This window comes from Stenella coeruleoalba (genome assembly GCF_951394435.1).
Source record: "Stenella coeruleoalba genome assembly, chromosome: 2".
Classification (NCBI taxonomy): Eukaryota; Metazoa; Chordata; class Mammalia; order Artiodactyla; family Delphinidae; genus Stenella; species Stenella coeruleoalba.
In genome coordinates, this window is record NC_137147.1 from 122,460,473 (window position 1) to 122,487,958 (window position 27,486).

Here is a 27,486-nt window from a genome sequence, read left to right on the forward strand (position 1 = left end):
AACAATCAAAAAAGGGCTGGGAGAAAACTGCGTGTCTCTCCTGGATCCTTATAACAACTCTTTGTCTTTTTGTTTTAAATGTAGTGAGAATTTTTCTGATTTGAACATATACTCTGTTCTGTCATCTGCTACAGATGATATAGGCTTCTGCTCTTTTCGTGTTATGCAGAAAAGAGACCAAATTCTTTCAACAGCAAAAATCTCCACTGCATTAGCAGCAATTTCCTAGCATCGTAGTCCTACAGTTTCCTGATCCACCACTATGTGGTAGCGAAGGCAATAGAAAGAGTTTGTTAGGGTTGCACTAAAATCTCACTGGAAAAGCTTGATCTACTTTTTTTCCCCAGGTACTGGCCTCAAATGAAATGATCTTCATTGGGGAATAATAGAAGATTGAGGCCAAAAATGAATGTGCAAAAGCTATCATTTTTTACTTTGGCGATCCCAGCATTTATGGGGTGTGCAAGAAAAGGTGAGAATTCTGTTGTCAAGAAATGCACGACCCTTTTAAGTACACGAGCCACATCTATGCAAGGTAATTGAAAGGCAGGAGTGAGGTGCACTCCTGCAGGCATATTTATCTGACAGTGAGGGACACGGGGACCCTCCTAAAACACTGTGTCATTAAACATGGTACGAGGGCTGGTCTAGGATCCAACAGTGGGGACAGCATGCCTTTCGAAGATGGTTTTTGATCACTGTGTTAGGCTTCAACGTGGATTAATGTGTCCCAGTCATCTTAATTATTCCAGCAGTTGTCACATTGTGAGAGAGACAGAGACAGAGATGGAAGGAAGAAGGGAAGTAAAAGAAGAAAATTATCACGTGAAGGAAAAAACTGCTCACAGACTAACACCTCACCTTTCCGGAACTCAGCTATCCAGCAAATCCACATTTGCAGGATATATAGCCAAGAACCAGAAAGAAGCTACATTGCACTTACTGCCTGTTTACTCTTACACACAATTCTGACGAGTTTGCAAATCTATGTTTGAAGTACTTGCAGCAAAGAGGAAGCTGCCACAAATCACCGGCAGAGGGGCTGATAGACAAAGCTTTCTTGCCTTACTGCAGAAAGTCTATTAAAACAGAAATGGAGACATAAAAATGATAAAACCAGACCATAAGAACACAACAAGCACGAGAAATCGTCAGTATAGCGCAAGCTGCCTCCTACTAGGCCTTGAGGCTATCACTGTATTATGCATAATATTACAGCAACTTCTGCTCACTGATGTCCCCGAGTCAGCCAGAAATAATTAAATCATATTCATAAGCGTGAGAAGCAAAGAAGGACATAATCTACGTTGGAAAGATTTTCAGATTGAGAGTGTACAAAAACTGGTGCCGTAGTCTCAGCTTTGTTCACTGGACGGATATTTACTGAGCACACCGAAGAGACAGCTGTGAGAGAGGCAAGGCCCCTGCTCACATGCAGTTCACCATCTGGTAAGGATCTGAGATACCCAAGACCCCAACTTCTACCAGGAGAGCCAGCACAAGTGTCTGGACTCTTGTACTCAGTACTGAGACCAAAAGAAGCTTTGACTTATTTTCAGATACGAGCAACCAAAATTGGTCTAAGACTATGATCAGACAGGAATCAAACAGTCAATACGTCAAGGACCAGTACCCACGACCAAGTTATACAGCTACGCCTGCACAAAAACATAACAACATGAAAGGCCCATGGAACTACAGTTCCTGAATTTGCCAGCTGTTTCTCCTTGTTGAGGAAAAGAATCCTAACACCTATGCATTCTTATATTTCAGCTGTAATACCCTGTAACTGAGCCACTGTGCATGTAATCAGTGCATTTAAGAATGTGACATGGGGCTTCCCTGGTGGCGCAGCAGTTAAGAATCCGCCTGCCAATGCAGGGGACACAGGTTTGAGCCCTGGTCCAGGAAGATCCCACATGCTGCGGAGCAACTAAGCCCGTGCGCCACAACTACTGAGCCTGCGTTCTAGAACCCACGAGCCACAACTGCTGAGCCCGTGTGCCACAAATATTGAAGCTTGCACACCTAGAGCCCGTGCTCCACAACAAGAGAAGCCACCACAATGAGAAGCCTGCGCACCACAACAAAGAGTAGCCCCCATTCGCCGCAACCAGAGAAAAGTCCGCGCACAGCAACAAAGACCCAACGCAGACACAAATAAAAAAATAAAGTAAAATAAATAAATTTATTTAAAAAAAGAATGTGACGTATGTTTTAAGTAGTGACTCAATTTTTAAAGGAAAAATCCTAGATCTCCTGATATTGTTTGAAAAATTTCCATGATCATCAAAATATAACTTAATCAAAAAACCCAGATACAATAAAATTACTTTTCATCTTATTGCTTTAGAAACCCAAGGGTTTTCTTTCTTTCCCCTCTTGAGAGAAAAGCTTACAAACTGGAAATTTTTGTTTAATGGGCTCTTACTTGGGGGAAAACATGAAACAAAATTTCCTCTAATGTCTGAGGGCAAAGACTGTAGATGCAGTAGAGCATGTGAAAGCATACATTTAAAAACTGGGCAGATCTTGGTTCCAATCCCATCTCTCCCACCTACCAGATGTGTGAACATGGACAATTTATTTTTTCTGGGCCTTCCTTTGCTCATCGGTAAAACAATGTTGGTAGAATCTACCTCATAGGCGGTTGCAAAAAACTAAATGAAATGTGCCTGACCACTGTGCTGTAAGCTCTCTTCGTTATGCAGGTGTGTGCTGAATTTTTACACAGACACCAATATTCATGGGCTTTGCACACTGGAGCTCAAATTGGATGTGTCTGTGTGTTGGACAATTTTTTTCTTTGAGTTTTTACTTTTTCCTTGGAAGAGAAGCTCACCTTCCCGAGGCTGGGCTTCCTAGTAAGCTGAAGTCACTAAGGAACAAAAACAAAATAAAGAGGTAGAGTGAAGGAACAAGTCCACCCTTGAGAGGGGCTTGCTTGCCTCCATTCCTTAAGAAAGGGGTGAGCCACTCTGTGGCCTGTTCGAACACTTTCTAGAAAAGCTGGTCCCAGATGTCAGATGGGGTTTGGAAACAGGAAGTTTCAACATCAACTGGCCTTGGCAAACACTTAGAAATTGTTCAAAATAAAACAATGATGATGGTTTAAGATGGAGTGAGATTTCTCGGTGGCAGGCCCAGAGCTCAGTGCTGTGTTGGTCTGCTGTGCTACTGGGGGGAGAACCAAGGGTCTAGGTGGGGGCCTCGCCCATGTTTATTAGCATCCTGAAAGGCAGTCTGTGCCTCTATACCCCACCATTCTCTGCTCTTTATATCTCCATTAAATGGCTGAGATTGTCCTTGTGTACTTGGGTGGATTGATGTTATTTCTAAAGCATGCAATTCATTTCAAGAGGGGAGAGGGAGGATTAAGTTGGAAATATTTTTCTATTGAGAAGAAAAATTAAATATAAGTGGAAATGTTTTCATGAAAATGTTTTTATATTTCAGTGTTTCCTGGGAGCACTCTGATCTCAATATATCACAGAACTGTGCTCTATTAGAAGGAATGAAGACAAAATGAATTTAAATAAAATTGAAACTGACCAGCCAGGCTTTATTCTCACAACCTGATGAAACAACAAAGCAGGAGGGAAAAAAACACAGATGAGCCAGAAGAAGAAATAAAAATCAACTCCACTAAAAATTTAAACTTAAATGAGAGTTTCAATTTTGTTTCAAAATTTCTAAAATCCAGCTTATTTTCATAGCCACAAAAGTGTTGGAATGTCTAGGAATCAACAGCCACTTCATAGAACCCTGAAGATATTCTCGGTTGTTGTCTCTCAACCAAGAAACCCACTGGTATTCCATTACAGAAGATGACTTGCTTGTTTTATAGTTCTCAGGTCACTAGGAGTATTTAGCACTTGCCAATAATCACCATCAATGGCTCCAGAAAATGTGTGCAATTAGACAGCTGGTCTAATTGACTGTGCTGCATTTAAAAAATTTTGTACGCCCCCTTTATTAACCTGAAATATGACAGGAAAAATGAAATACACAGGTCTTAGTTACCCTTGTGAGAATTAACACATACTTTTTAAGGGGAAAGAATTTTGTCAGTTAATCTTGTGTCTAGAACTGTACGGCCTTATGGCCACAAACCTCAGCCACATGTGGCTATTTAAATTTAAATTCATTAAAAATTAAATAAAATCTGAAGTTCATCTCTCAGTCCCAGTAGCCACATTTCAGGTGCTCCACTGTCACATGTGGCTGGCGGCTCCCTTATCGGACAGGGCAAATGTAGGACATTTCCATCACCACATAAAGTTCCATAGGACAGCTCTGGTCTAGATCAAAGAACAGATCTGTGAGCTTTGGGTATTTACATTTATTTTCAAAAGTGTACACAAAATGGTTTACCTGAACTTGGGGGTCACTTTGGGGTAGCTCCTTTAAAGCAACACTTTTCCACTTGCACATCAACTGCTTTCCCTAAGCAACGCCAAAGCACGAGCCAAGGAAAACCCAATATATAATCTCTCCTCCACATCATCTCTAGTTTACTTTCAATTGTAAAACCCCTTATTCCCTATCAACAGAACCTCTCACCCAAAACTTGAATAAGGATTCCTGTTGCCTACAGAGAATGGAGGCATTTGCAGGCAAAAGGGTAAATCATTATTTTCAGATGGAAAGACTTTCCCAAGATTTATTTAAATATTAAAACACATAGCAGGTGTTACATATTAGAACACATACCAGGCTTCCCCCTATATGGCCATCATGATACTTCTCTTTATTTAATGTCTACACTCCCTGTCCAACTGTCAGCTTGATATGAGCAGAAAGCAAGTGTTCTGTTTGCTGTTGTAAACCCATTACAAGCACAGTGCCTGGGACAAAACAGATGCTCAGATTTTTGTGGAATGATTGAATGAAACTTAAGAAGAATGGTATTTTGCTGAAGAACAGCAAACATCCTTTTAGAGACTGGATCCAATTCTTTTATATTTGGAGAGCAATCCACCCTTTATTTTCAGATGCAAACTGAAAATAACTCAGCAGACTGATTCATGCAAGTATGCAGGCTACAGTTCAGTATCTTCCATACTCAGCAATGGCTCCTTCCAAAAGGCATAGCACTAAGCATTTTACACGTGCTATCTCATCTGCCCCTCGCTCTGATATTTTCTCAGCCAGGAGGAGGGGGAAATCAAGGCTTAAGGAAATAAAGTGACTTGCCCAAGGTCACAGAGCTGTAGTCATACAGTTGGAAAAGCTCCCCTGGTGACAATTATGGACCAGGCCCATCATAATGCCGGGTTATACTATTCTTGCTTGGGTCAGGAAGGCTACAATGGTCCTGGGCACTCTTTCAAGGAAAGAGCTGGGCATGGCTCTGCATCTTTGTACCCCAAGTTTAGCTGAGCGCTTGCCCTCTGGCATCTCACAAATGTTTGCTGAACAAAACTCAATAGTCCTTAAGGCTCAGGGCTACCCAGCATTGGGGAAGGTGCCTACTAGGGTCACAGCAGTTGGCAGAGCTCAGCACACCCCACCTCCCTCCAAAGGGGCCGGCGGGAAATCACAGTGACCCTGTCCCCTGCCCATTATACAGTGGATTCATGCTTTGGCCACCCATGGCCATCCCATATCAGGGGCCAGCCTGCCACTGCAGTCTAACCAGCTGCCTAACACTGGGAGGAGCTGGTAGCTCCTCAAGTGTTATCATTTTTTCACTACTCAGAACTCCCCATTTATTTTAAAAACATACTTGAACAATGGTTTAGTAAGGACCCACGGGGCCCCAGGTGTTTATCAGACAACTCTGTCTTCAAGGGGCTCAGACTTTCCTGTTTGGCCCAATTTCTTCAGATTAGGGGTTCTAGTCTGACCTGTAAGTATTCATTTTCATAAAAAATCACTATTGACAGAGCAACAGATTTTAAATTTCTACATATGAAAAGCTAATTTTTTGTTTAATAAATATTTATCAAGGGCTGGCCAAGTAGAACACAAAAGGGCGTAAGTATAGTAAAGGGCATCTGTCCTCATGGAGGAAAGGTAGCAAACATTAACAGGTTTTCTAGTAAGTGATTTTGCATAATTCTTAGTTATTCTCTTGGAGGTCCTTTAAAGTTGGTAACATCTCCTTCTACGGCTGATAAAAAACACTTACAATAATGTACACCTCCTGAACGCCTACTAGGAGCAAACTCAGTGCCAAGTACAGTTAATCCTCACGGCTCGCCCAAGGGACAGGTATTACCACCTCTTTTTACAGATGAGGAAAGAAGGGCTCAGAGGGTCAGTCATATGTCCAAGGTGCTGGTGTGTCTGGCTCTATAGCCCAGGGTGCAATTATATGACACTGCCTTTCACCCAGGCTGGGATACGCACAGAAAGTAAAAGATGAACCCGAGCCCATGGAGGACACAGCACGGGACAACGCTGGAGTCCCACAAGTGGTGAGGACTGGGGAGGACTTCGTGGAGGGGCAGTCTGAAGTTGGTTCTGGAAGATGGAGTGGGTGGGCCTACAGGGGGCATCCAGAACTGGGGAGGGCAGTCAGGAACGGAGACAGGAGCCCCACATACCCAGGAACACTGAGTAGTCTGGAGGCTGACAGACTCTCAGGCGGGTGGGGGGAGGGCAAATGTCAAGGACAAGGCCAAGGCAAGCTAAAGTCAGATCACCAAAAGCTCACGGCCTAGTCATGTGGGAAAGAACAGGGGAACCCGACACTGGGGTGAGGATTAAAGGTGATTGAAAACTGGCCTCAAGCCACTAAGGAGCAGAGCAGCCAGGGCTCTCCTGCTTCCCCCACTTATTTGAACAGGAGAAAGCCGCTTGGCTCCCAGACCGGCCTGCCCTGGCATCCTCCAGCAGGGAAACATGCTTTGGTTATTCAGACGTGACTTACTGGCACATAGAGGCTGTTGGCATGGAAAAATGAACAGGCTGACCTGGCCAAGGAAGAGCAGGTGACGCAGAAACCCAGCGAAAGATGAGCTCAGCATGCCACCCTGAATCAGTAGGAGGCCCACGGGAAGGGCCCCAGAAGAAGGAAGATTTAGCAGAGAGGGCAAGTGGCGTACCTCCGTGGGCCCCTCAGAGAGCCAGACACACTTCCTAAGGTGTTTCCTTTAGTCCTCACGACACTGCATAGGACATCACTCTTTCCTTCTCATGCAGGGGGATGTGAGGCTCACAGAGGTGAAATGAGTTGCCCCTGATGAGCTCAGAAGGGCCAGGAGCTGGAGGACGGACCATGACAGCACACTTCCTTATACTGCACTGTCTTTCTGTCTTCAAGCAATCACCCTGTTTGTAACTTCACAAGGTGGTGTGATGATGCCACCAAGAACTTCAGGGCCCGGAGGCAGAACTCTGCCCTGTCCCCTCCCTCATCTCATGGTGCCCTAGAACCACTTCTGTCAAATCATGAAGTGAAAGTTGAACCTATCCTAACAATAATACCATGATACACATTAATTAGATCACCTAGGAAAATTATCCTAGTTGGGTAGAGTACAAAGGGACAACTAGAGGAGGAAGAGGAAGAGAGAGAGAGAGAGAGAGAGAGAGAGAGAGAGAGAGATTGAGAGAGAGAGAAATCCAAATCAGATGTGGTGGCTAAGTTGAAATAGGACATGTTTCCTGGGGTTTAAGCGGTCTGAAAGCTGCTCTTGCAAATCATGACCAACATGTGCCATTCCTTACATTTAGGAATGTACATTTACATTTGCAGGGTATCTTTCCCCCTTTTCATTACGTATAAGCACCTCAAATGTCCCACTGCTGAAAAAGTACACAGGCTGCAGGGCTGAGATGGGCGGAAGGCTCCATCCGGCCCCCACGGCTGCAGCTCTGCATATGTTCCTGCAATTCCTATAAACCAAGAAGCGGAGGCCTTCCCTCTCTGTGACTGTGATTCAGAACACGAAGGAGGCCTAACCTCCATTCAGCAAACCAGAACCTCAAAATCATCATTTTTCTGTTGATGGAGCTTCTCACAAAATATCCCAAACAAGCTATCTTTATAGAGAACTTTTCCTTTCTTTTGAAAAGAAGAGCTAAACAAGACTGGATGTCCTCTGCAGCAGCAGCTCCTAAAAAGGGGGGCATTTTTGAACCGAATGCCACATGCTGTATTTTGCCATTTTGCCTGCGTTTCCTGCTGGGAGCTTCTGTAGCGTAACAGAGAAGCCTCAGACATTGGAGCTGCTCCGGGCCACGCAAACTCCACTCCGCATTTTCCAGGCAGCGCTGTCGCAAATAATTCCTGTCCACAACGCCCCTATCACACTGAATACAACCACATTGTGCAGCTTGAAATGGGAAACCTGATTCAGATCACAGAAGAAGGTACAAAAACATTTAGTTCAACACAATGCTGTCTTTTTTTGGGGGGTGGGGGGCACATATCTCAAACCTACGAGTGGGTGAAAGATTCAAGACCCATCTTGGAAGGAAACGCAGAATTGAAACAGCATTCCAAGCGTCCCCAAGCAGCAACAACAACAAAAAACCACCGAGTTCTTCCAGAGCTGCGCCCGTTTCGGCTGCAGTGTTCTTAACCAAAATCAGTCTAACCCAAGCACGCAATTTAAAAAGGAAGCACGATCTCCGTAGAAAATGGTGCATGTTGACAAAGCGTGACTTGTCCCACATGGACAGGAATAAAAGGAAAACAATCCTGATCGCAACGCAGCCTCCTTTAGTCTGCAGACCATTGGGACGAAAAGAAAAAAGCCAGAATGAGGGCAGCGAGGCGCGGGCAATGGAGGACGGGGCCAGGAGGACGTTTGTGCCCTACGAGATTTTGGTAAACAGCAGCCTGTAATGGCCACTGTTAGAGAGAAGGAAAACAGACATGGAGGGAAACGTGTTTACAACTGCAGCGGTGGGCGGGAGGCTGACAGAGGAGGGAGGGAGGGATTCCCCGACTCTGCGCTCAGCCCGCTCGGCTCCGGTGGGGCCCGAGGGCTGGGTAGTGCTTTGCGCCCCCACCCCCCCGCTTTACTGGGGGGGGGGCCCACATCTTGTTTATAGAGAAGGTTACTCCTCCTCCGCTCTGGTGATCGCGTCCCCAATACTCTTGCTGCATCCTTGCGGGATGCCCGCTTGACTGACAGCTGCCCCAGCCAGTCGCCGCCCGGGCACCGCGGAAAGGTGGACTTTCCCAACGAGCCGATTGGACAGCAGGGAGGGCGGGTCCTCGTGATTGGCGTGCTACTCGGAGTAGAAAGTAGTAAACAACCTTGGTCCACCGAGGCGGGGAGGGCGCGGGATGCCCGCCGCAGGTCCTCGCCCTGAGCTGGGGCAGCACCGAGACAAAAGGAACCCACAGCGGGAAGACGACCAAGGGTCCCCCAGAAAAGCAAACACAAGTGAGCGTCCTTTAGAGCCCCTGGGCGAGAACTGCTGACTTGCAGTTTCACATCATTTTTGTTCTGTGGAAAACCAAAAAGGTTTTGTTTCTAAATACAATTCTTACTCTCCTTCTTAGGGTTTAAAAACTCTCTAAAAGGAGCGAAAGCCAATTTAGTTGCTCCTCCCTCCTGCCCCCTTTCTCTAAGTTTTACAGTTCTGTCTTTTCATAAGTGGATTTAAACCCTTGTACTAAAAATTGTTTTCTTAACACAACGCGCCCTCATGGCACAAAGGTGAATCAGATACCTTTTTAGACCTTCTCATCGCAAGTTTAGGGACCTGTTATCTCACTCAGAGCTGACTGTGTTTGGAAGCACATATATAAAAAGAAACTGAGATGATGGTATTAAGCTCAGTTGACAAGAAATAAGCAGTTAACTTGCATTTTCCATAAAGGGAGTAGTTCACCCAGGACACGGCATCCCATGGTAACTCCCCATCTGGTTTGACTTGAATCACAATCCACTCCTCGTTCTGACCTCACCATCCTCGTGGGACCTGCAGCTTCCTGCATGGAGGCGCTGCTCCCTCAAGCTAGACAGCTCCTGGGGCTGCCTCCAGGAGTGGCATAATCACCAGAGGTCCCCACACACCAGCTCCGAGAGAGGTTCCAGAGAGGCCCCTCCCTGTACTGATGGAGAAGGGAAACAGGAGGCTGGGCTCAGGAGGGGTCTCCACTACAGTTGTTTGTCTGTTGACTCTACACTCTGATGGTAAGCCATGCTGCCACCCGTGGCCAGCCAGCCAGACTGTGCAAGCTTTAAACATAAAGAAAGATACAAAGGACTCCTTGCAGGACGTGACTTAGGGCGAACTGACCACCTGGGGGTCCTCTTCATCACCCCCAGGCCCCACTGTCCGCCAGCCTCTGTTGTCTGCCCGCTCCAATAGCGCCTCGCCTCCAGCTGTCCCGGGGAGCCCCATAATTCACCCCTTGAGTCGCCCCCTTCTGTAAAAAGCCTCCACTGCCTGCGGCATGGAGTTAGTGCCCCTTGGCCCTTCCAGCCTGGCCCCAGCCCCCGGGTCGACAGCCTCCTTCCTTCCAAGCACCGTCCCTCCCTCCAGCCACTCTGTTCCTGTCACTGGCCCCTGTGCTGGCCACACACACCCTTCACTCACTGCCCCTTCTGCTTTCTGTGCTATCCCCTGCCAGCCCGGGAGAGGCCACTGTTCTCCACAACTTCCCCTGCCCCTGCAGACCGCTCCTGTCAGTGTCCCTGACAGCACATCCAACACCGCATCTGGGCTCTGCTTGCAGCTCTGGCCACCTCATTAGACCCTGAACTTCCTGAGGGCAAAAGTGGTGTCACCTTCTGATGTATGTATCTACTGAGATGCAGGCCCACAATAAGCATGCTCCGGACTTGCCAAACCTCTGAACGCAGTCCTCATCCTCTCCCCGCCCAGAGCTGACTCCTCATGTTCTCTGAACTGGCTCCTTGCAGATACGTACCCCCAGCCCCCACCCCCACCCCCAGGCAGAGGCCCTGACAGCTCTGCCCCTGCCCCTCTAAGTGGTTCCCTGCACACACATAGCTGCTCCTGCTTATGCTGTTTCCTCTGCCAGTTAGGCCCTTTGCTGCCCACCCTACTTGGCAAATTCCTCTTTGCCTAAAAAATTACTTCCTACCTTGGGCAGCAGACCTTTCACAAGCTCCCGCCACCCCATCCCCCAGAGCATCTCAGAGAAAGAGGCCTCCGGATATCTGCTCCTCGCTCCGCCTGGCCAGGACACGGCATAATGACAGTCCCCCAGCTGGCATGGTTTGCTGGAAGAACCAAGAGCTGAAAGGCAAATCCACAAAGTGGTGCCCCGCCCCCAGGTGTCTATAGACCAGTATATTCTGGTCTCCAGACCTGACAGTGCACCCACTTTCAAGCTGGGCTCTGCCACGGGGTCCTTCCCCCTCCCTCTTCCTGAAGGCCTCCTCTGGACTATGGCAGGCTCCTTCTCACCTTTCAGCTCTGGCTCAAATGTCACCGCCACCCCCACCACGCCCACCAGCCGGCCACTATCATGCAGATCTGTTTGGTTTTCGTCATGAGATTTAACTATCATCCTTCTTATCTGATTATCCACTTGCAGGCTTTACAGTCTGTCTTCCTTTTCATCTGTTGTACTCACCACCACATCTCCAGTATACCTAGAGGATGCCTAGTCCAAATGAACTTTGGGCACCGTAAGGGATAGCACAGAACAAATCACTCAGCAACACACATCCAGGCAAAGGGAAGACTAGTTTTCTGGGAGGGTTTGCTTCAGAACCCTCAATCTGACACTCACAGAAACATACAAGGGGGTGGGGGGGACAGGGCTTAGCTCTGTGGCCGCACTTGACCCAAGGAGTCCCAGTCATCCTGAGAATCCCAGGTTCCACAGCTAGAACCTGGGGTCCCTGGTTTGCACCCCATGATGCACATGATACACGTTATATGTATCATCCTTTATATGCTTTTCCCAAACAGACACAGATTAATGGTAGGAAAGGATAAATTATTATTGACAAATTTCGTACTTTCAATAATAAAAACTGAAATTTTTGGTATAGGTAATAACTATGTAGCTCAGAAATGAAAAAAAAATATATATATAGGAGATACAACACAGAATCTTCCTTCCCATACTTTGCTTTCAGTATGTGGCAAATACAAATATTTTTATTTCTCCCTTTTCACACCAGTAATAACCTTTTGTACACACGGTTCTGCTTATTTTGTTCACTTAATATATGTTGAAGATACCTACTTCAACAGCTAAATTATATTCCACTGTATGGATAAACCCTAATTCAATGGTTCCCAAACTTGTCTGTACATTGGAATCACTTGGGGGGACTTCAAAAAAACATAAAATCTCTGTCCCACCTTCCAGAGATTGATTTAATTGGTCTGGGGTATGACCTGAACTTTGAAATTAAAAAAAAAAGAAAAATCTCCAGGTAATTCTAATCAGCCAACAAGTTTGGGAGCCATTGCCCTTAACCTAATTATCTATTCCATTACTGATGGATATTTGAGTTATTTCCCATCTATTGCTATTTCAAACAATGGTATAATGAATAACTTTGCACAACTGTTACTTTGCATGTGTACAAGTATATCTGTGGGGTAAATGCCCTCCTCAAAGTTGCTGAGTCAAGGGTATATGGATTTATAACTTGAGAGATATTGCCAAATTCCCCTCCACAGATGTGGTACCATTTTGCAGAGCTTCCAGCAGCTTGGGGCTGTTTCCCTGCAGGTTTGCCAACAGAGCGTGTTATCAAACATTTTGAATTTTCTCCAATATGAGAGGTGAAAATATGGTATCTCTGTGTAGTTTTAATTTCCATTTCTTTTATGAGTGAGAGTAAAACATTTTTTTCATATGCTTAATAGTTATGTGTATTTCCTTTTCTGTGAATTATCTGTTCAATATTTCACCCCAAATCCTTTGGAATTGGTAATCTTTTCCTTAACAATTTCCAGGAGCTGTTTTTTTTCACTAGGAAGATTAGCTCTTTGTCTATGACAGAAGTTGCATATATTTTTCCTAGTTTGGCATTAGTCTTTGTTTATGGTTTCTGGCTATGCAGGACTTTTTTTTTTTTTAATAATTTATTCAATTCTTATGAATGCTTTCTTTTCTGGCTTCTGGATTTTGTGTTGAAACTACAAAGGCCTTACCCACTCCAGGGTTATAAAGGAGTTTCCCTCATGTGTTCTTTTAGGACTTTTATAGTTTTGCTGTTTACATTTTTACCTTGGATCCATTTGGAATTCAACGCAGTGTAGGGTATGATGTATGGACCCAACTTTATTTCTTTTCCAGGTGGTTACCCATGTCCCAATGCCAGTAAGTGAAGAATTCATCTTTATCCCACTGATTTCAGAGGCTGCCTTTATCAAATACTAAATTTCCTTATGTACTTGTATCTATATTTGGACTGTCTATTCTGTTTTATTGGCCTGTTCATGCACCAGTACTTCACAGTTTTAATTATTTAGACTCTATGGACTATTTTAATATCTGATAACACTAAGGCTCCTCATTGCTCTTATACAGTCTTCTTGGCTATCTTGTTTGTTTTCATGATAGCTTTAGAATTAGTCTAACTGGTATTTGGATCACATTAAATTTACAAGTTAACTTGAAAAGAACTGATGTCTTGATAACGTTGATCATTCCTGTTTGATGATATGTCTTTCCATTTATTTGAGTTGTCTTTGTATTTTTTAATAGTGTTAAGTTTTGTTGTTAATTCTTAGGTGTTTTCTCTTACTTTCATTGACAATAGACTCTATTCTTCTATTATTTCTTCTAACAAGTTAGTTGCATATTGTAGGGTTGAATTATGACAAATCTGTTTATGCTGTTTCCAGCAGAGGACATTCTATTCTCTGCCCTTAGAAGAATACAGTGGGATGGAAAATTTCAAAGGCTGAATACTCTTTTAACAATAAATAAGGGTTAAGATCCTAATCAAGCATCAAAGTTACACGTTTTGAGTTGGCATCCATAAAACAAGTAAGTCAAATGGTGTGGGGCATATTGCTGGAGAGGCCAAGGCAGGATGCTGGCAGAGAGAAGATGGTATCCTTAAGCTTTGGACCCAACCAATTCAGAGGTTAGGGGAAATACACAGGAAAAAGAATTAAGGACTGATTCTAACAATTATGAGCAGCTGACTTCATACCTTCCTGGGGGCTTGAGGAAGATGGTACTGTCTTGGCTAGGTTGACTATATTAGCAATGCATATGTCTAAACCAGCTAACATCCAAGGAGATTGGCACTTAAGTGTGAACATGTGGGTGATGGCCTGTACTTCCCATGAGGTGATTACTGCAAGGCTCTGCTGGTATAAGTCAAGAAATCGTTTCCTCTCCCATAGCCATATGTTTTAAAGATATGTCCCCTTAAGAATAACCAAACTCTCACTGAAAACATGTATTTTTCAAATCTAGAGACCCCAACTTTAAACATTAGGGCTGTGTGGGCAAAGAGTTGCACAGTGTGGGTCCTCTTCCAGAAGGGACTAGACAGTGATGTCTAGCTGCAGAGTGTCATTCACCCACGGCCTCCAGGTGCTACGTCTTCTAGGGTCACATTCTTTTAGGGCAGCCCCTGGCCAGAAACTGAGCATGGCAGTGGTCCTCCATCCAACAAGGACTCCTCAAACGGGCACTCTTTGCTCTCAGCTCCCCAAGGGCTGGCACAGCCTTTGTCAGATCAGAATCCCTGTCAGATGCACACATGTCCTGCCCCTCCCCCACCATCATCTTCCTCCTCTCTCCCTTTCACAGTGTTCCTCCTTAGTAAACCTTTTGCATTCCTAACATCACCTTGGAGTCTGTGGAGAACCCAACCTGCAACAAAGGTGCTTAGAAAATATTTGGGGGGTAAAGAAAGGGATAAAAATCCCCACATAATGTAGGATGAGACAATTCTGAGACCAGAAGTAGAAAAGCCTCAAATCACATGAGTCAAATGAACATACTTCAAAGGTTACTGTCATTAGATTTTAGACATTCTCCAACCTCCATGGCTATCAGTGAGCATTTACTACAGGCTGGGCAGTTATACTGTTTGTCCATCTAAATTTATCCTCACTTCCATCTGGGCAGCAGGTCTGATCATTTCCATTTTACAGACAGGGAACAGCTGATGCAAATAAGTGGTGGAACCTGGATTCAGATGCAGGCAGGTCTGCTCCGTTCCAAGGCTTTTCTTTCCTGATAGTACACTATCCAGCACTCTTAGTTTATTAGCACAGTCAAGGAGCTGGTGTGATTTGGGGCTGGCAAGGCATCCCCAAGTGCTTCTGCACCTATACTGAGACATTTCCCGGTAAACAATGGTGTGTTGCGCCTTTGTCTCACAAGCTGATATAATAATTGGTAGCCATGTAACATATTCCTGAGTCAAGGCTATACTTCATTTATGCCAAGCCAAAAACTGAGCATTCACACATTTGTTTAAACACATCCTGAGAAAGTGTTTCTGTAGTTTCCCTTAATCATACTAATTCACTGAATTGTTAGTCTTGGGTGGAGGGGCAAAGGGCTTTATCCAGTGGCTTTCAAACATTTTTTAAGGCAGATCCTTGGTGCATTGGGTCACTGAGTCCATCAGTACCAGCCTCTTCTCCACTGTGTGTTTCCCACACAGAGACCTCTGGGGAGCCCTGGATGCCCCAACCAGAGACTGGACAGTGCCTCTGGTACCAGCACCTTGCAGTAGTGCTAAAGGACAAACCAACATATCAGACCAAAGGCAGCCAACTTGCTAGTGGTGCTACTGGAAACGGATCTTAACTTTTCCTGTCTTTATATTCTTCCCACTGTAGTTTAAGCTATAGGCACAAAAGTAAAGATTAATTACACTCAGCTAAATTACCCTTAAATTCTCTCCTAACTCATGTATTATTTCCAAATTTAGTAAAGCCACACTGTTGTGCCTTCATGTATCCCATGGTACCCTTGATAACTTTATCAGAGCCAGCTAGCAGAAGCACTAAGGAATCAACAGAAGATGTTACAACTGCTAAACAACACAAGATATGAATGGATCCTTGGCAACCGTACAAACCTGCTTTTTATGCATGGCTTATGCAACTGCTGTAATTTTAAATTTTTATAAGCCATTTGAAAGAGCAAACATCGATTTTAAGGTCAATGAATGGAGGGGAGAAAAGTATATATAATCAAAAAAAAGTTTCTTTGGTTGATATCAAAGAAGTTATAGGAAAATGAATATATCTTTTAGAAAAACAAAGACTGAATGAAAACAGCCACTTACAGTAGTCATACGACAATAAGATAGTCAAGGCAACCTAAGGATGCTGTCAGGAACTGAGCCTTCACCAACCCCATACCTCTAACCTTTTACTCTGTAAAGCTGCCAATTCAATTTTATAGTACAGGAGTGTCAGTCAATTAGGGGACATTTAATATTCACTATATCTACTATGAAAGAAGAAAATATCTTAGGAGAGTTTTTAAAAGTACTACTTTGGAACACTTATGGGCAAACAAGAGTTGGAACACTAATCACTGTAATTTCCCCACCTTGATCACTAGGTGAGGCATTCAGAAAATTGACAGAGGCAAGTGATGATTCAGCTGCAGCAGCAGAAGGGAAACAGAACATCGCTAATCAATTACAAATAGGGAACTTCACAGACTCACCTCAACTGACAGCAAAGGCTGCAAATCAGGGGGTCCGGGGTAGGATATACTTGATAGGGAGCGGGGGTGGGAAGAGAAAAGAAGAGGGAATATATGTGAATGGGGGAGAGGAAGCCAGAGGGACTAACTCAATTTCCATACTGCACACACACAAAGCTCCTCCGAGGTTTTCATGCCAGCTTTGATCCTGAATCAGGGTAAAAGAAAAATAAATTCTAAGGCACAATTCACAGGGAAAGTCAGAATGTCTAGTCTGTTAACAGCACACCCTGAATAAAGTATTAGAAGAGTATTTGTTATTCTTTTCCCTACTCTCAGAGTCACTGAGTATCTACTGATATGAGATACAAGAAGAGTTTGCAAAGTTTTGGGCACTTCCCAGATCCTTCCAGGTTTAATTAGCCAAAAATATTCATGGGAACTTCACTTTAAGTGAGGTGATGGATATGGTCACGAGTTTAATTGTGGTGAGCATTTCACAGTGTATATGCATATCAGAAACTCAAGTTGTATGCCTCAGTCAAGGTGGTCAATTTTCATTTGTCAATTATATCTCAGTAAAGCTGGGGTAAAAAAAGCATCGGGCTTCCCCGGTGGCGCAGTGGTTGAGAGTCCGCCTGCCGATGCAGGGGACACGGGTTCGTGCCTCGGTCCGGGAAGATCCCACATGCCGCGGAGCGGCTGGGCCCGTGAGCCACTGAGCCTGCGCGTCCGGAGCCTGTGCTCCGCAACGGGAGAGGCCACAAAAGTGAGAGGCCTGCGTACCGCAAAAAAAAAAAAAAAAAAGCCTCATAAGAAATCCTTTGGTGGATCAGCATGTGGTATGAGGAAAGGGTCTCCAGGGTGCCTGATGATGTCTTCAAGCTTTTACTTTTACACTTCTCAGCTATCTCAGAGGTCTGGCTGTAGAATTACTAATATTTTAAACAATGCAAATGTAATTATAGTTGAAGCATATTCTCTCACAGAAGGAAGGAAAGATTGGCATTTAGAAGCTTCATTAAACTTTTGGCCTTTTCAAGGCTAAATGAATCTTAGGGAAGAAATAAAAAGTTCCCGTTGATTAATTTAAAAACAGACTTCTTACAATTAACAGATCTACATCTATGAAAAAGGGAGCATTAATCGTAATTTGAATAATCTCTCACTTTCTCTGGATATTTCAACGAAGGTACATCTCTCTACATATAAAATATGGGTGTTCTATATGTAGTTACTCAGCTAAACTTAATTTTCTAATATCAGGGAAATGTCAGTTACCTTTGCACAAACATGACTAGCCCAAGCAACTTATTTACAAATGCAGACATGCCTGCTAGAAGATTAGGAAAAAAAATATATAAATGTATTTGTCTGTATGATACCACTCCGGTCCCCAGATACATTTTTTTTTTTGGTCAGCACAAGAGTTATAAAAGCATCTTTGGAGTATATTAAAATGTTCAGCACTTAGAATATTCTTTTTCTCATGGTTCTTATCCCAACATAGAAATGGGGATGATTTGTTAAATAGACATAACTAAATTATCATATTCTCTTCATCTTCCAAATTTATTTAGACTTGCTACCCTGTTCTTTCTCTGGAATTTCCTTTGCTTTTCCTTTTGTCAGTAAGCTAAATTACTTCTCCTCCCACATGCATAAAAGCATTAATTTATAAAACACATAGCCATATGTCATATCTCATGTAATTCTATTTTACATTTCACTGCCCCCCAGACTTATCTAACATGAACAAATAGATATTATTTACTGGAGTCAGAATGAGAATTATCTAATGCCACTTACATAGCCATAAATTGATTTTTGATTAATGTTTAAGCAAAAAGCAAACAAGCCCATCTGCTCTGAAAACAAACAAACAAAAGCAGCGCACATAGTTCACAGGAATTTCTTCAGTATTAGTATGTTTCAGCTGCTGGTAAAAATTTGTTTTTTCCATTGCTATTATGAAAATGTACTGCTCACAAGAATGTAATTCTGTATCTAGATGTAGTTTCTCTTCTAGCAACTGTTAATCTGATAGACTTACTTACGGTAAAAGAAAAAAAAACAATCCCACTCTGAAAAAAGCCCAGAAGACCTGTAAGCAGCAGCAAATGTTTTCTGGATTGCTCAGTGACAGCAAAGGGAATCTTCCATGGACTCGTTTTTCTTCTTTAAGGGATGCTCTCTGGTTGGATTAAGAATGAAGAGGCGTCGCATGGCACAGTAGCATCCTGGGTGCTGAGCAGGGGGCCACCAGGCATGGACCCCTGGCTTTGTCCCAGCTGATCACTCCGGTCAGGAGAGAGAGACTAAGAAGGCCAGGGATCAACTCGCTAGTGGAGCACAGAGCATCCCTTGCGATAGTCCTACCCGTGGTGATGGCACCCATTCTGAAGAGGAAGGCTTTGCTGTGGATGACGAGGATTCTGATGGGGAACCGAATACCTGCAAGCTGTCAGAAGAGGTGTCCGGCTGTCCACCTGAGGAACAGGCTGCTGATCTTTTTAATGAAGATTGGGACCTGGAGTTGAAGGCAGGTTAAGGGAATCCATAGGGATGCTGACAATCAGGGTTGCCTTTCTCCAGAGGTCAGACCTTGGGTGTGCTGTGCCCCACAAGGAGACATGACCTATAACCCAGCTCCATCCACCTCCACTCATATCCCATTATTCCAAGATCTCCTTTGAAACGGGACAGTTTGAGGGTGCAGAAGACTGAGGGTGCAGCTTTTGCCTGGCAGGTGGGTGAGTGGACCCTCCAGACCCAGGGTAGCATGGGTCTCCTTTCTTTGAGGTGAGATGTCACATCTGAGGAAACATTCCCAGTGATCCCAAGTTGGGCACACAGACTGGTGTTAAATAAGGTCCACTATCCCCAGTTCTGTTGTCATTGTTGTGAATGGGCTCCTCCTTGGAATGTCTGTGTTTATGTCTGTGTCAGGAGAAGTTGTGTTCTTTATAAAGGTAGAAAAAATATTTAAAGAGAAAAGAATGAAGAAAAGCTAGGTATCCACCTGCACAGGGCAAGTGAGTGAGTGCCAAAGAGGAAGACTAACAATATTTTATACTGGCCATCTATTGGGCGCATATGAAATTTCCTTTTAGATGCCACCCAGAAGCGGCAAGACTCTAAACCAACAAGAAAGTAAACAAGAAAAGGCTCCATCCTGTTTATTTCTGTCGTCTCCAGGGCTCCCTCAGTGTCTGGCACACAGTACATCACACCCGGGTCGGGGATGACGGACAGCTCTAATCCACTGAGAGTGAATTTACCTGACCTCTTTACAGAGACAAGAGAACGCACAGCCACATAGGTGGGAATCTCACTAATACCAATGAGTTGACAATATTCTAATTTTCAGGGGGGGAAGAAAAGATGAGATAAAGAAAAAGAAATCTGAGAAAACTGAACAAAACCCCCCAGCCAGTTAGTGGAAATGGAACACATGCTAGTGAGTGAACAAAAGACACACCTTAACAACTACAAGAAGATATGTAACTTTCTAAGTTAGATCTCAGACCGCATAACAAAAAGAAAACTTTAAATCTCACCCACCATGTTACATATATACTGTCATTTGTTAATAAAGACAAAAGAGCACTATTGAGTTTCTACAGAAGTTTCTATAAATGTTCACTCCCAGACTAAGAGAGATACTGTCAAAGTGAACAAGTCCTGTTATGACTGTATTTCCACTTTGCTTGCACAAATCCTGTTGCACCTCTGGAACAGGGTTTTGTCCTAAGAGTTCATTTCAAAATTGTTCTTTAAAACGTTCCACACATACACGCACTGGCCTGGAGAACAAGGACCTTTGTCTTTCTTTGCCAAAAGACAGTGTTTCTTGAGGCCTGTTTTTACCTTTGATGGACAGTTCTGATGTTGGCTTCAGAAAAATAAGTGCATGACTGTCCTAAGTGGGAGAGAGAAAAACCTCAGAGATTGTTAACATATCAATTACATCAACCTTTTCTAATTACAACTCTGCACTTCATTATTCTTCAGGCAAAATGAGTCCCTTAAGTTTAGAGTGCCAGGTAAACAAAGCCTTGCAGTGTCCTTGCTTCAAAAGTTTGTTTTTATAAACATTCCCCCTGTCCCCCAACCCACAGGGCAGCAGCACAATGGTCCTGTTGTTGAGCATGGCCTTGACCTCTACAGGACAATAGGTTGTTTTTCTCTTAGCCCCCTCAGAGCAAAATCCGTTTTAATAAGGAAGTCTCTTCCTTTGCAAAGGAAGTGAAAACCAAAAACTGAACATACGTAATGTAGATTTCTCAGCTTAGACTGTGCAGCGGTGGTGGGTACTCGGCTTGCCAGGAAAGCACATCACCTGCTTCTGCTCCTGTCTAGGGGCAGAGATTAAGGGGTCTGTTCTGGAAGTTTCCAAGGAGGCCATTTTAGGTATCATAACTGGGAACTTTCTAAGCAGGATGTTACTCCTATCTATGGGAAAAACATAACAAAAGCAAAACAAAGCACCCAGAAAATCGCTTATTGAAGGCGTCCTAGTAAGGAGTTTATCTGGAAAGAAGATACCAGGAGTCACCTCCTTCCAGGAAGACAGGAAGGGTAACAGTTCTGCTCAGGAAACCACCCATGTAGAAGCAAACATGCTGCAGTGTCGGTGGAGAAACCCCTATTCTAGAACCTTCCAAGGCTGAACTTCTTGTTAGATGTACAAGCACAGCAGAGGAGAACCCCCACGGGCTGAGGAGAAGCACCCTGCAGCAGATGACCAGAATGACATGGGAGGAAACGGACTTCCCCCCTGCCCCCAAGGCCAGGCAGCTTGTCTCTCAAATACTCTTCGCCAAGGCTTCCACGCTTTATCTGGGTCTGTACTGTGAAGGCACTCGATCCGCAGAGGATCAGCCACACACAGGTAGGGTGACCAGTCAAGTATCCCAATGGGGATACGGTAAGACTGAGGAAATAGCTTTCTTGGTAGCCTGTAGAACGCACTAGATAACTTCATTATGATGGCAGTAAGGCTAATTTCCAACACACACACACACTTTTTAAAACAACTTATTGGTAAAACAAGACCTTCAGTACATTTTCTCCCTCTACCTTCTTTTTTTTCTAAAGGTTACTACTTACTTACTTTTCCCCCACTAGTTTAGATAATACCAGAAGAAACAGGAAACTATAAAAAGCTTATTTTGCTACCACAGAAAGCAATGTTTTAAGGGCAGTCAGGTTTGATAACAGCACACACTGTTTTTGCAATATCTTTCATCAACACCAGCTTTCACATCATGTGCTTTGGGCTCATTTAACACCCCTCCCCCCAGAATGCCCCCATTCAGGGGTGGGGGTGGGGAATCCCTGACAGCCTGCCGGCCCCAACTGAGCTAGCAATAATGTCCAGGAAGACAGCAAAGACTGGAACGTGTAGTTAAAACTACAAAGGAGAGTGATTTAAGTATAAAGTTAAGCACAAGGGCCACGTCAAAGTTTGGTGGAACAACTAAGCTTTTGGAAGGGACTTGAAAAGAGTAACTGACAAATAAATAATATGGTAAAAAGTCTGGATTGTAATTTTTTTTTTAATTATAGATAAAATGACAGCAGGCAAATGATTTTCTTTCCAAAATGAAATGAAGACCCAGGGACCATTTGAGCAGAGACATCCATGCAAGATGGGGGTCCCTGGACCTGTCATTCATGGGGGCAAAGCAGAATCAGGGGGCTGTTATATCTCATCTACCACTAGCATCTCCACCATCCAGGAGAATGATCTTGCCACTAAGTCTAGGAAGAAGGGGAACACAAACACAGAAAGGCCCTCCTTCCTCTACACAAAGCCACCAGAATATCTGAAGTCTCAGTGGCATTTGAATCTAACATTTTCATATCTCACGCATATAGAGCTGAGATACCACTTCCAGCCATCTGAACATCTGAACCATCCAGCTAGAGTCAGTGTGTGTGTTTGGCAGTGGGCTGGGGGTGGGTGGGTAGGTGGTGGGACTTGTAATAAAAGGCAGCAGAGAGTAGCGTCTAAGATATGTCTCTAGGGCCAGACTGACTGGGTTCAAAGCCCAGGTCTGCCATTTACTAGCTGTGCTTCCTTGGTCAATTCACTTACCCCTTCTGTGCCTCAGTTTTCTCACCTCTAAAGTAGGGATAGTAATTCTATGTGAAAACTGAGTCAGTTTGTGCAAAGTGCTTAGAGTAGTACCTAGCATATGTTAAATGTTGAATCAGTGTCAGCTGTTGTTGTAATCTAGGTGTAAGCTCACCTTGCAGGAGGAACGAGAGTCCTGAAGGGCTAACAAGCTACAGCTTGGTTGGCAGTGCTGCTGTGAAACCCAGTGGCCTCTTCACCCTTTAAATGCCCTCTGGTCCTCCCCCTGACCTTGGTGGCCTTGGTAGGAGTTTGGGGTTGAGTGAGCATTGAGACAACAGAAACTCTCCCAGCACAAGCAGGAGCCCATCTCTCCAACAGACACTAAGAAACAAATTCTTGTATTTTTCCAAGGTCCGCTGAGTGGTCAGGAGAAGAAAGCCGAGGGACAGGAGGGCAGAGCTTCAGGCAATGACAAAGGAGCCTAAGCAGCTCCCCCAGGACTGCAGCCAGCCGCCTCTGGCTGGAAGCTGATTTAAGTTGTTCTAAGTCCCATTCTAAAGGGATGCTCTGGGCACTGGGACCTACCGATAAATAGAGATGAGTCAGTCAAGGGTAACACTATGCTCAGATCAGCACACTGCCCAGCCCTTTGACCTTGGGAGTGCTGGGAAGGTCTTGATGGGCAAGAACATGAGAAGGTCGTGTGCTGCAGGAGCACAGGCTCCCAGTGGCCATTCTGGAGCCTTGCCCAGCTGTAGACAGGCTGCCATCTATCTTCTGAACAATAAGTTTGGAATTCAAGAAAGCAAAGTAGGCATCCCTACCATTCCCATCTCCTAAATATTCATACTCCAAGAAGTCGTAGAATTGTCTTAGTTCTTAACATTCCAGACATCGTTTTTAACTGCAAAATCTAGAATGAGGGGCAGAGAATTTTCAGGGTCATGTGTCAGTTTTCATTGCTTTACATACAAGATGTAGAGGGCATTTTAATCTTCTTGTAAGTATAGTTAGTTTGGATACCATCTCTGCTGAGGACTCTATCTTGATCCCACAATTCAAGTTGCTGTACATCAATAACATATCATCATCATTTGGTAGAATTTATGACAACCTATCTCTCTTATCTCCTTGCCGGATGGCCAGCTTTTGATAATCTGCGGTAAGCAAGGCCAAAGAGCATGGTTAATTGAAATCTAGGTAATCTTAGAAATTCCCTTTAGTCAATAATGTCAACTTCTTGTATTCTAACCTATAGCTTGTATTTCTGATACAGCTCCAAAGAGATATATTTCATTTTATTCACCGACCTTTCAATATTTGGTGAGGACACTAAGAAGCACTGAGATGATCAAATGCAGACAGACGATAAACTAAAAGGTCTGGATAATATCTTTAAATGCTTGTAGAAAAAGAAAAGGCTTAATAAGAAAAATCTAAATTCTTTCCAATAGGCCCAAAACATGCTCTGTAAAATCCTACTAAATGAATGCTGTTTGTAAAGAAACACTAAAAAAACAAAAAACAGTATCAGAAGGACTCTCAAGCCATGGAAACTATTTTGCAAATGCTCTAACGGGTTTGGCAATCCAATGGATCCAAATCAGAATGGCGGTCAAGGCAGTTTGTAGATTCGCAACGGCAGGTGAAGAAGACATTCTTGGGACCCAGTACACTGCTGTCCTTTCAACATTTAAGAGACATTTCCATTCTTTGTAAATCACTTTCAGCCACCCAGAAAGTTACCTGGAGAAAAATATGGTTAGAGAGCCTGTTCAGGGGAAAAGGGACAGCTCAACCTTACAGAAAAATCCCAATGAATACATATAGAAGGAAACAGAAACTTGCCGTTAGAACATCATAGTAATCATTGTTGCAGGTAAGCTCCACCAAGGGATGCCAACATCAGTGAGTGATGAGAAACAGGACATTTGTACAGTCTCCAAGTATCATCCTTCCACCCCCAAGATATTAGGTTACAAAGAGGAAACTCTACAGTGGAGAAACTTGCCCTTGACCATGTCACAGTAGTAAACATAGTGACATGACCCTGACATGATGCACTGAGAGGAACACAACCTCACTCCTGTGGTCTTCTTCCCCCACATGCAGAAACTGAGTCTAATTAGGAGAAAACATGAGAGAAACTCAAGTGGAGGAGCATTCTCTAACATAACTGATCAATAATCTCCAAAAGTATCAAGGTCATGAAAAACAAGGAAAGACAGAGGAACTGTCACAATTGGAGGAGACCACGTAGATATAGTAAACTAACGCAATGAAGGATCCTGGGCCTGAAAAAAAGGACATTCATGGAAAAACTGGTGAAATCCAAATAAAGCCTGTAATTAATAGTATTGTGCCAATGTTCATTTCTTGGTTTTGATAATTGGATTATGGTTATGTAAGATGTTAACGTTAGGGAAAACTGGGTGACATTTCAGGAACTCTCTGTGCTGTTTTTTCAACTTTTTGGTTAGGTCTAAGATTATTACAAAGTTATTAAAAAAAAAAAAAGAAAAGAAAGAGAGAGACTGTTCAGTTTAGCCCTGGTGAGTGGGGTCATCCTCACTACAAAGGTGCTGGCTTTGGTTCTAGCTCTCCAGATTCTTCTCCCTTAACGGATTTTATAATCTTCAGTACCACTGATATTACATAGTTGAAATTCAAATTCAATAGACTGAAGGAAGAAGGTGAATAAAGAAGTCACACTGACATTGAGGAAAGTGTAATTATTGAGAAAGTACTTCATACCATCCTCACAATTCATTTAACCCCCACCCCTTCATGGGCACATCTCCCTCAACAATACTGCAGTAATTGGGCTAAATTCCAAAGCAAACACTCCTTATTCAGAACTTGGCTGTGTAGAAAATGCAGTCCTGACAAACTTTTAGTAAGTTACTTAAGGATGCAGCGACTTCGTTATACAGAAGTTAGAGGATTTGGAGACCAGTGCTCTTCCCAGACTGCAACTGCGTGGAGTTGCTGCGGGGATGGCTCTGGCTTTCCACTCCTTTCCACTCCCTTACAGACTAAGTCAACTTCACATGTTTCTAGGACGTGTAACTCCCCCCTCCCCACTTCACCCACTTTGACTAGTTGTGCCTAAAATTTAACTAAAATTAACTTAACTGAAGAGGGTCTACCCTGCTTGCCTATGTCAACCTGTGGGGTGAACACAGTCTTAAACAACTATGGAAGCCTACCTCCTAACTGAGAGGAACAATTATTCCTGGAGGAAATCTCCACTTTAAAGCCACAATTAAAATTGCATCCCTCCTCTGCAACTTTCACTGAAAGGGTAAGAATGGAAAAAAGATGAGTGCTTCCACCTTGTTGGTAAGAGTTGGTCAGAGTTAATGGTAGGTAGTCCTATTGTATTCCTTCTCACCAGTTACCTACACAAAAGAACAACAGTTGTATTAGTTGTATCCTCTCAGCAGAGTCCTCAAATCCTGTGTGTGTTGTGTTTTCTCTTGCCCTGGCCACCTAAAAAGCCTGAGTTACTTTTGACAAAAATCACATTGTCTTGGCTCAACATAGCCTATGAGACAGCTCAATACTTTCCTACTTACAAACACAGGCAAGCATTTAGGTGTGTCCCACTGGCGCCCCCCCGAAAACCCCCAACCAAAACTGTTGTAACAGTGACAACAGTCTAAGTGCAAGTAATAGTACGTACCCTAGTATTCTGTGTTTATGTCTGCTAGTTTATGAGTACACCCTAAATGTCCTTTCCCAATTAATACCCTTCCAAGTCCATGGGCAAAAGGTCCCCTTGATCCCCAACGCCTGAGCCAGCTGAACCATCCAGGACTGCTTTGCCTGGCTCATCTAGCAATGCTGTCTTTCAGAGCTGTTATAAGGGTTTGCAAAGTTAAGAATTCTCGGAGATCCCCACCTAACAGTAATTGCTCTGTTTTCTGATATTTCTGGTAACCCCCAGAGTTCAGTGTCTTTTCCAGCTCTATTTTTGCCAATAGGGCTGGGGCCTTATTGACCCATGCATCAATTCTGGTGGCTAAATGGTGAATAAGGCAGAAAAAAGCAGAAACAAGCATGAAGCCAAGAGTTTTCATCAGAATCTGATCCTTTAGTGAAATAAACAAAGAAGCACATAGATTATATTGTTGAAGCTAGAGGGTTTTAATGGCCTCCATTTTCTTAAGGGTATTTCCCCCCTGCCAAACAGATAGATGGTGACTACCATGGCCAGAGGAAGTGACTCTTCCTGATATTTCTATCATGAACATTTTGTGTTTCTGCCGTAAGCGTAAATCCTACTGTGTGCCAGGCATATGGTGATGTTGGAGATACAAAGATAAATCAGAATTAGCTTAAAAGTCTTAAAAACCCTTTAAAAAAGCCACAGTCTAGCCAAAGATCAAGCTGTAAACATATAACAACACAAACTGTTACATGCTATGAAGATAGAATGGATTCATTTCCTGGGGGTAGGGGAGAACGGTGGCAGGGCAAAGGGGGTTTTAATTAGGAGATACCATTTAGCAAGTCCTCATAAACCCAGCAGAGTAGACATCTGGCCATAATAAATCAAACCCTGTATTCAGGGTCCATACTATTACTCAACAAGGATAATTCAAGCAATTACCAGATATCATGATCCAAGACATAAGTTCACTTGAGGACCCCGACTATGCGAGCATGAATATTTTTTTGGCTGCCTCCAGCTAGCACGTTTATGAAAAACAGGTTAAGTTACTGGCTCCAAATTACTTTTTAATAAAAAAAGCAAAAAAAAAGCTTAAGCTTTTAAGATTTCTTTTTTAAAAAAACTGGAAAATAATCTCCCTGTCAGGAGCATGCATGATTAATGATTTGTGTGATATAAGCTTGCGTA

General features: G+C 43.7%; 1 protein-coding gene across 6 annotated transcripts in view; it reads right to left on the reverse strand.

The window, feature by feature from the left end:
- Nucleotides 1-27,486, reverse strand: part of IGF1R (insulin like growth factor 1 receptor) — a 305,216-nt gene that overhangs the window by 96,839 nt on the left and 180,891 nt on the right. The window lies entirely within an intron of this gene.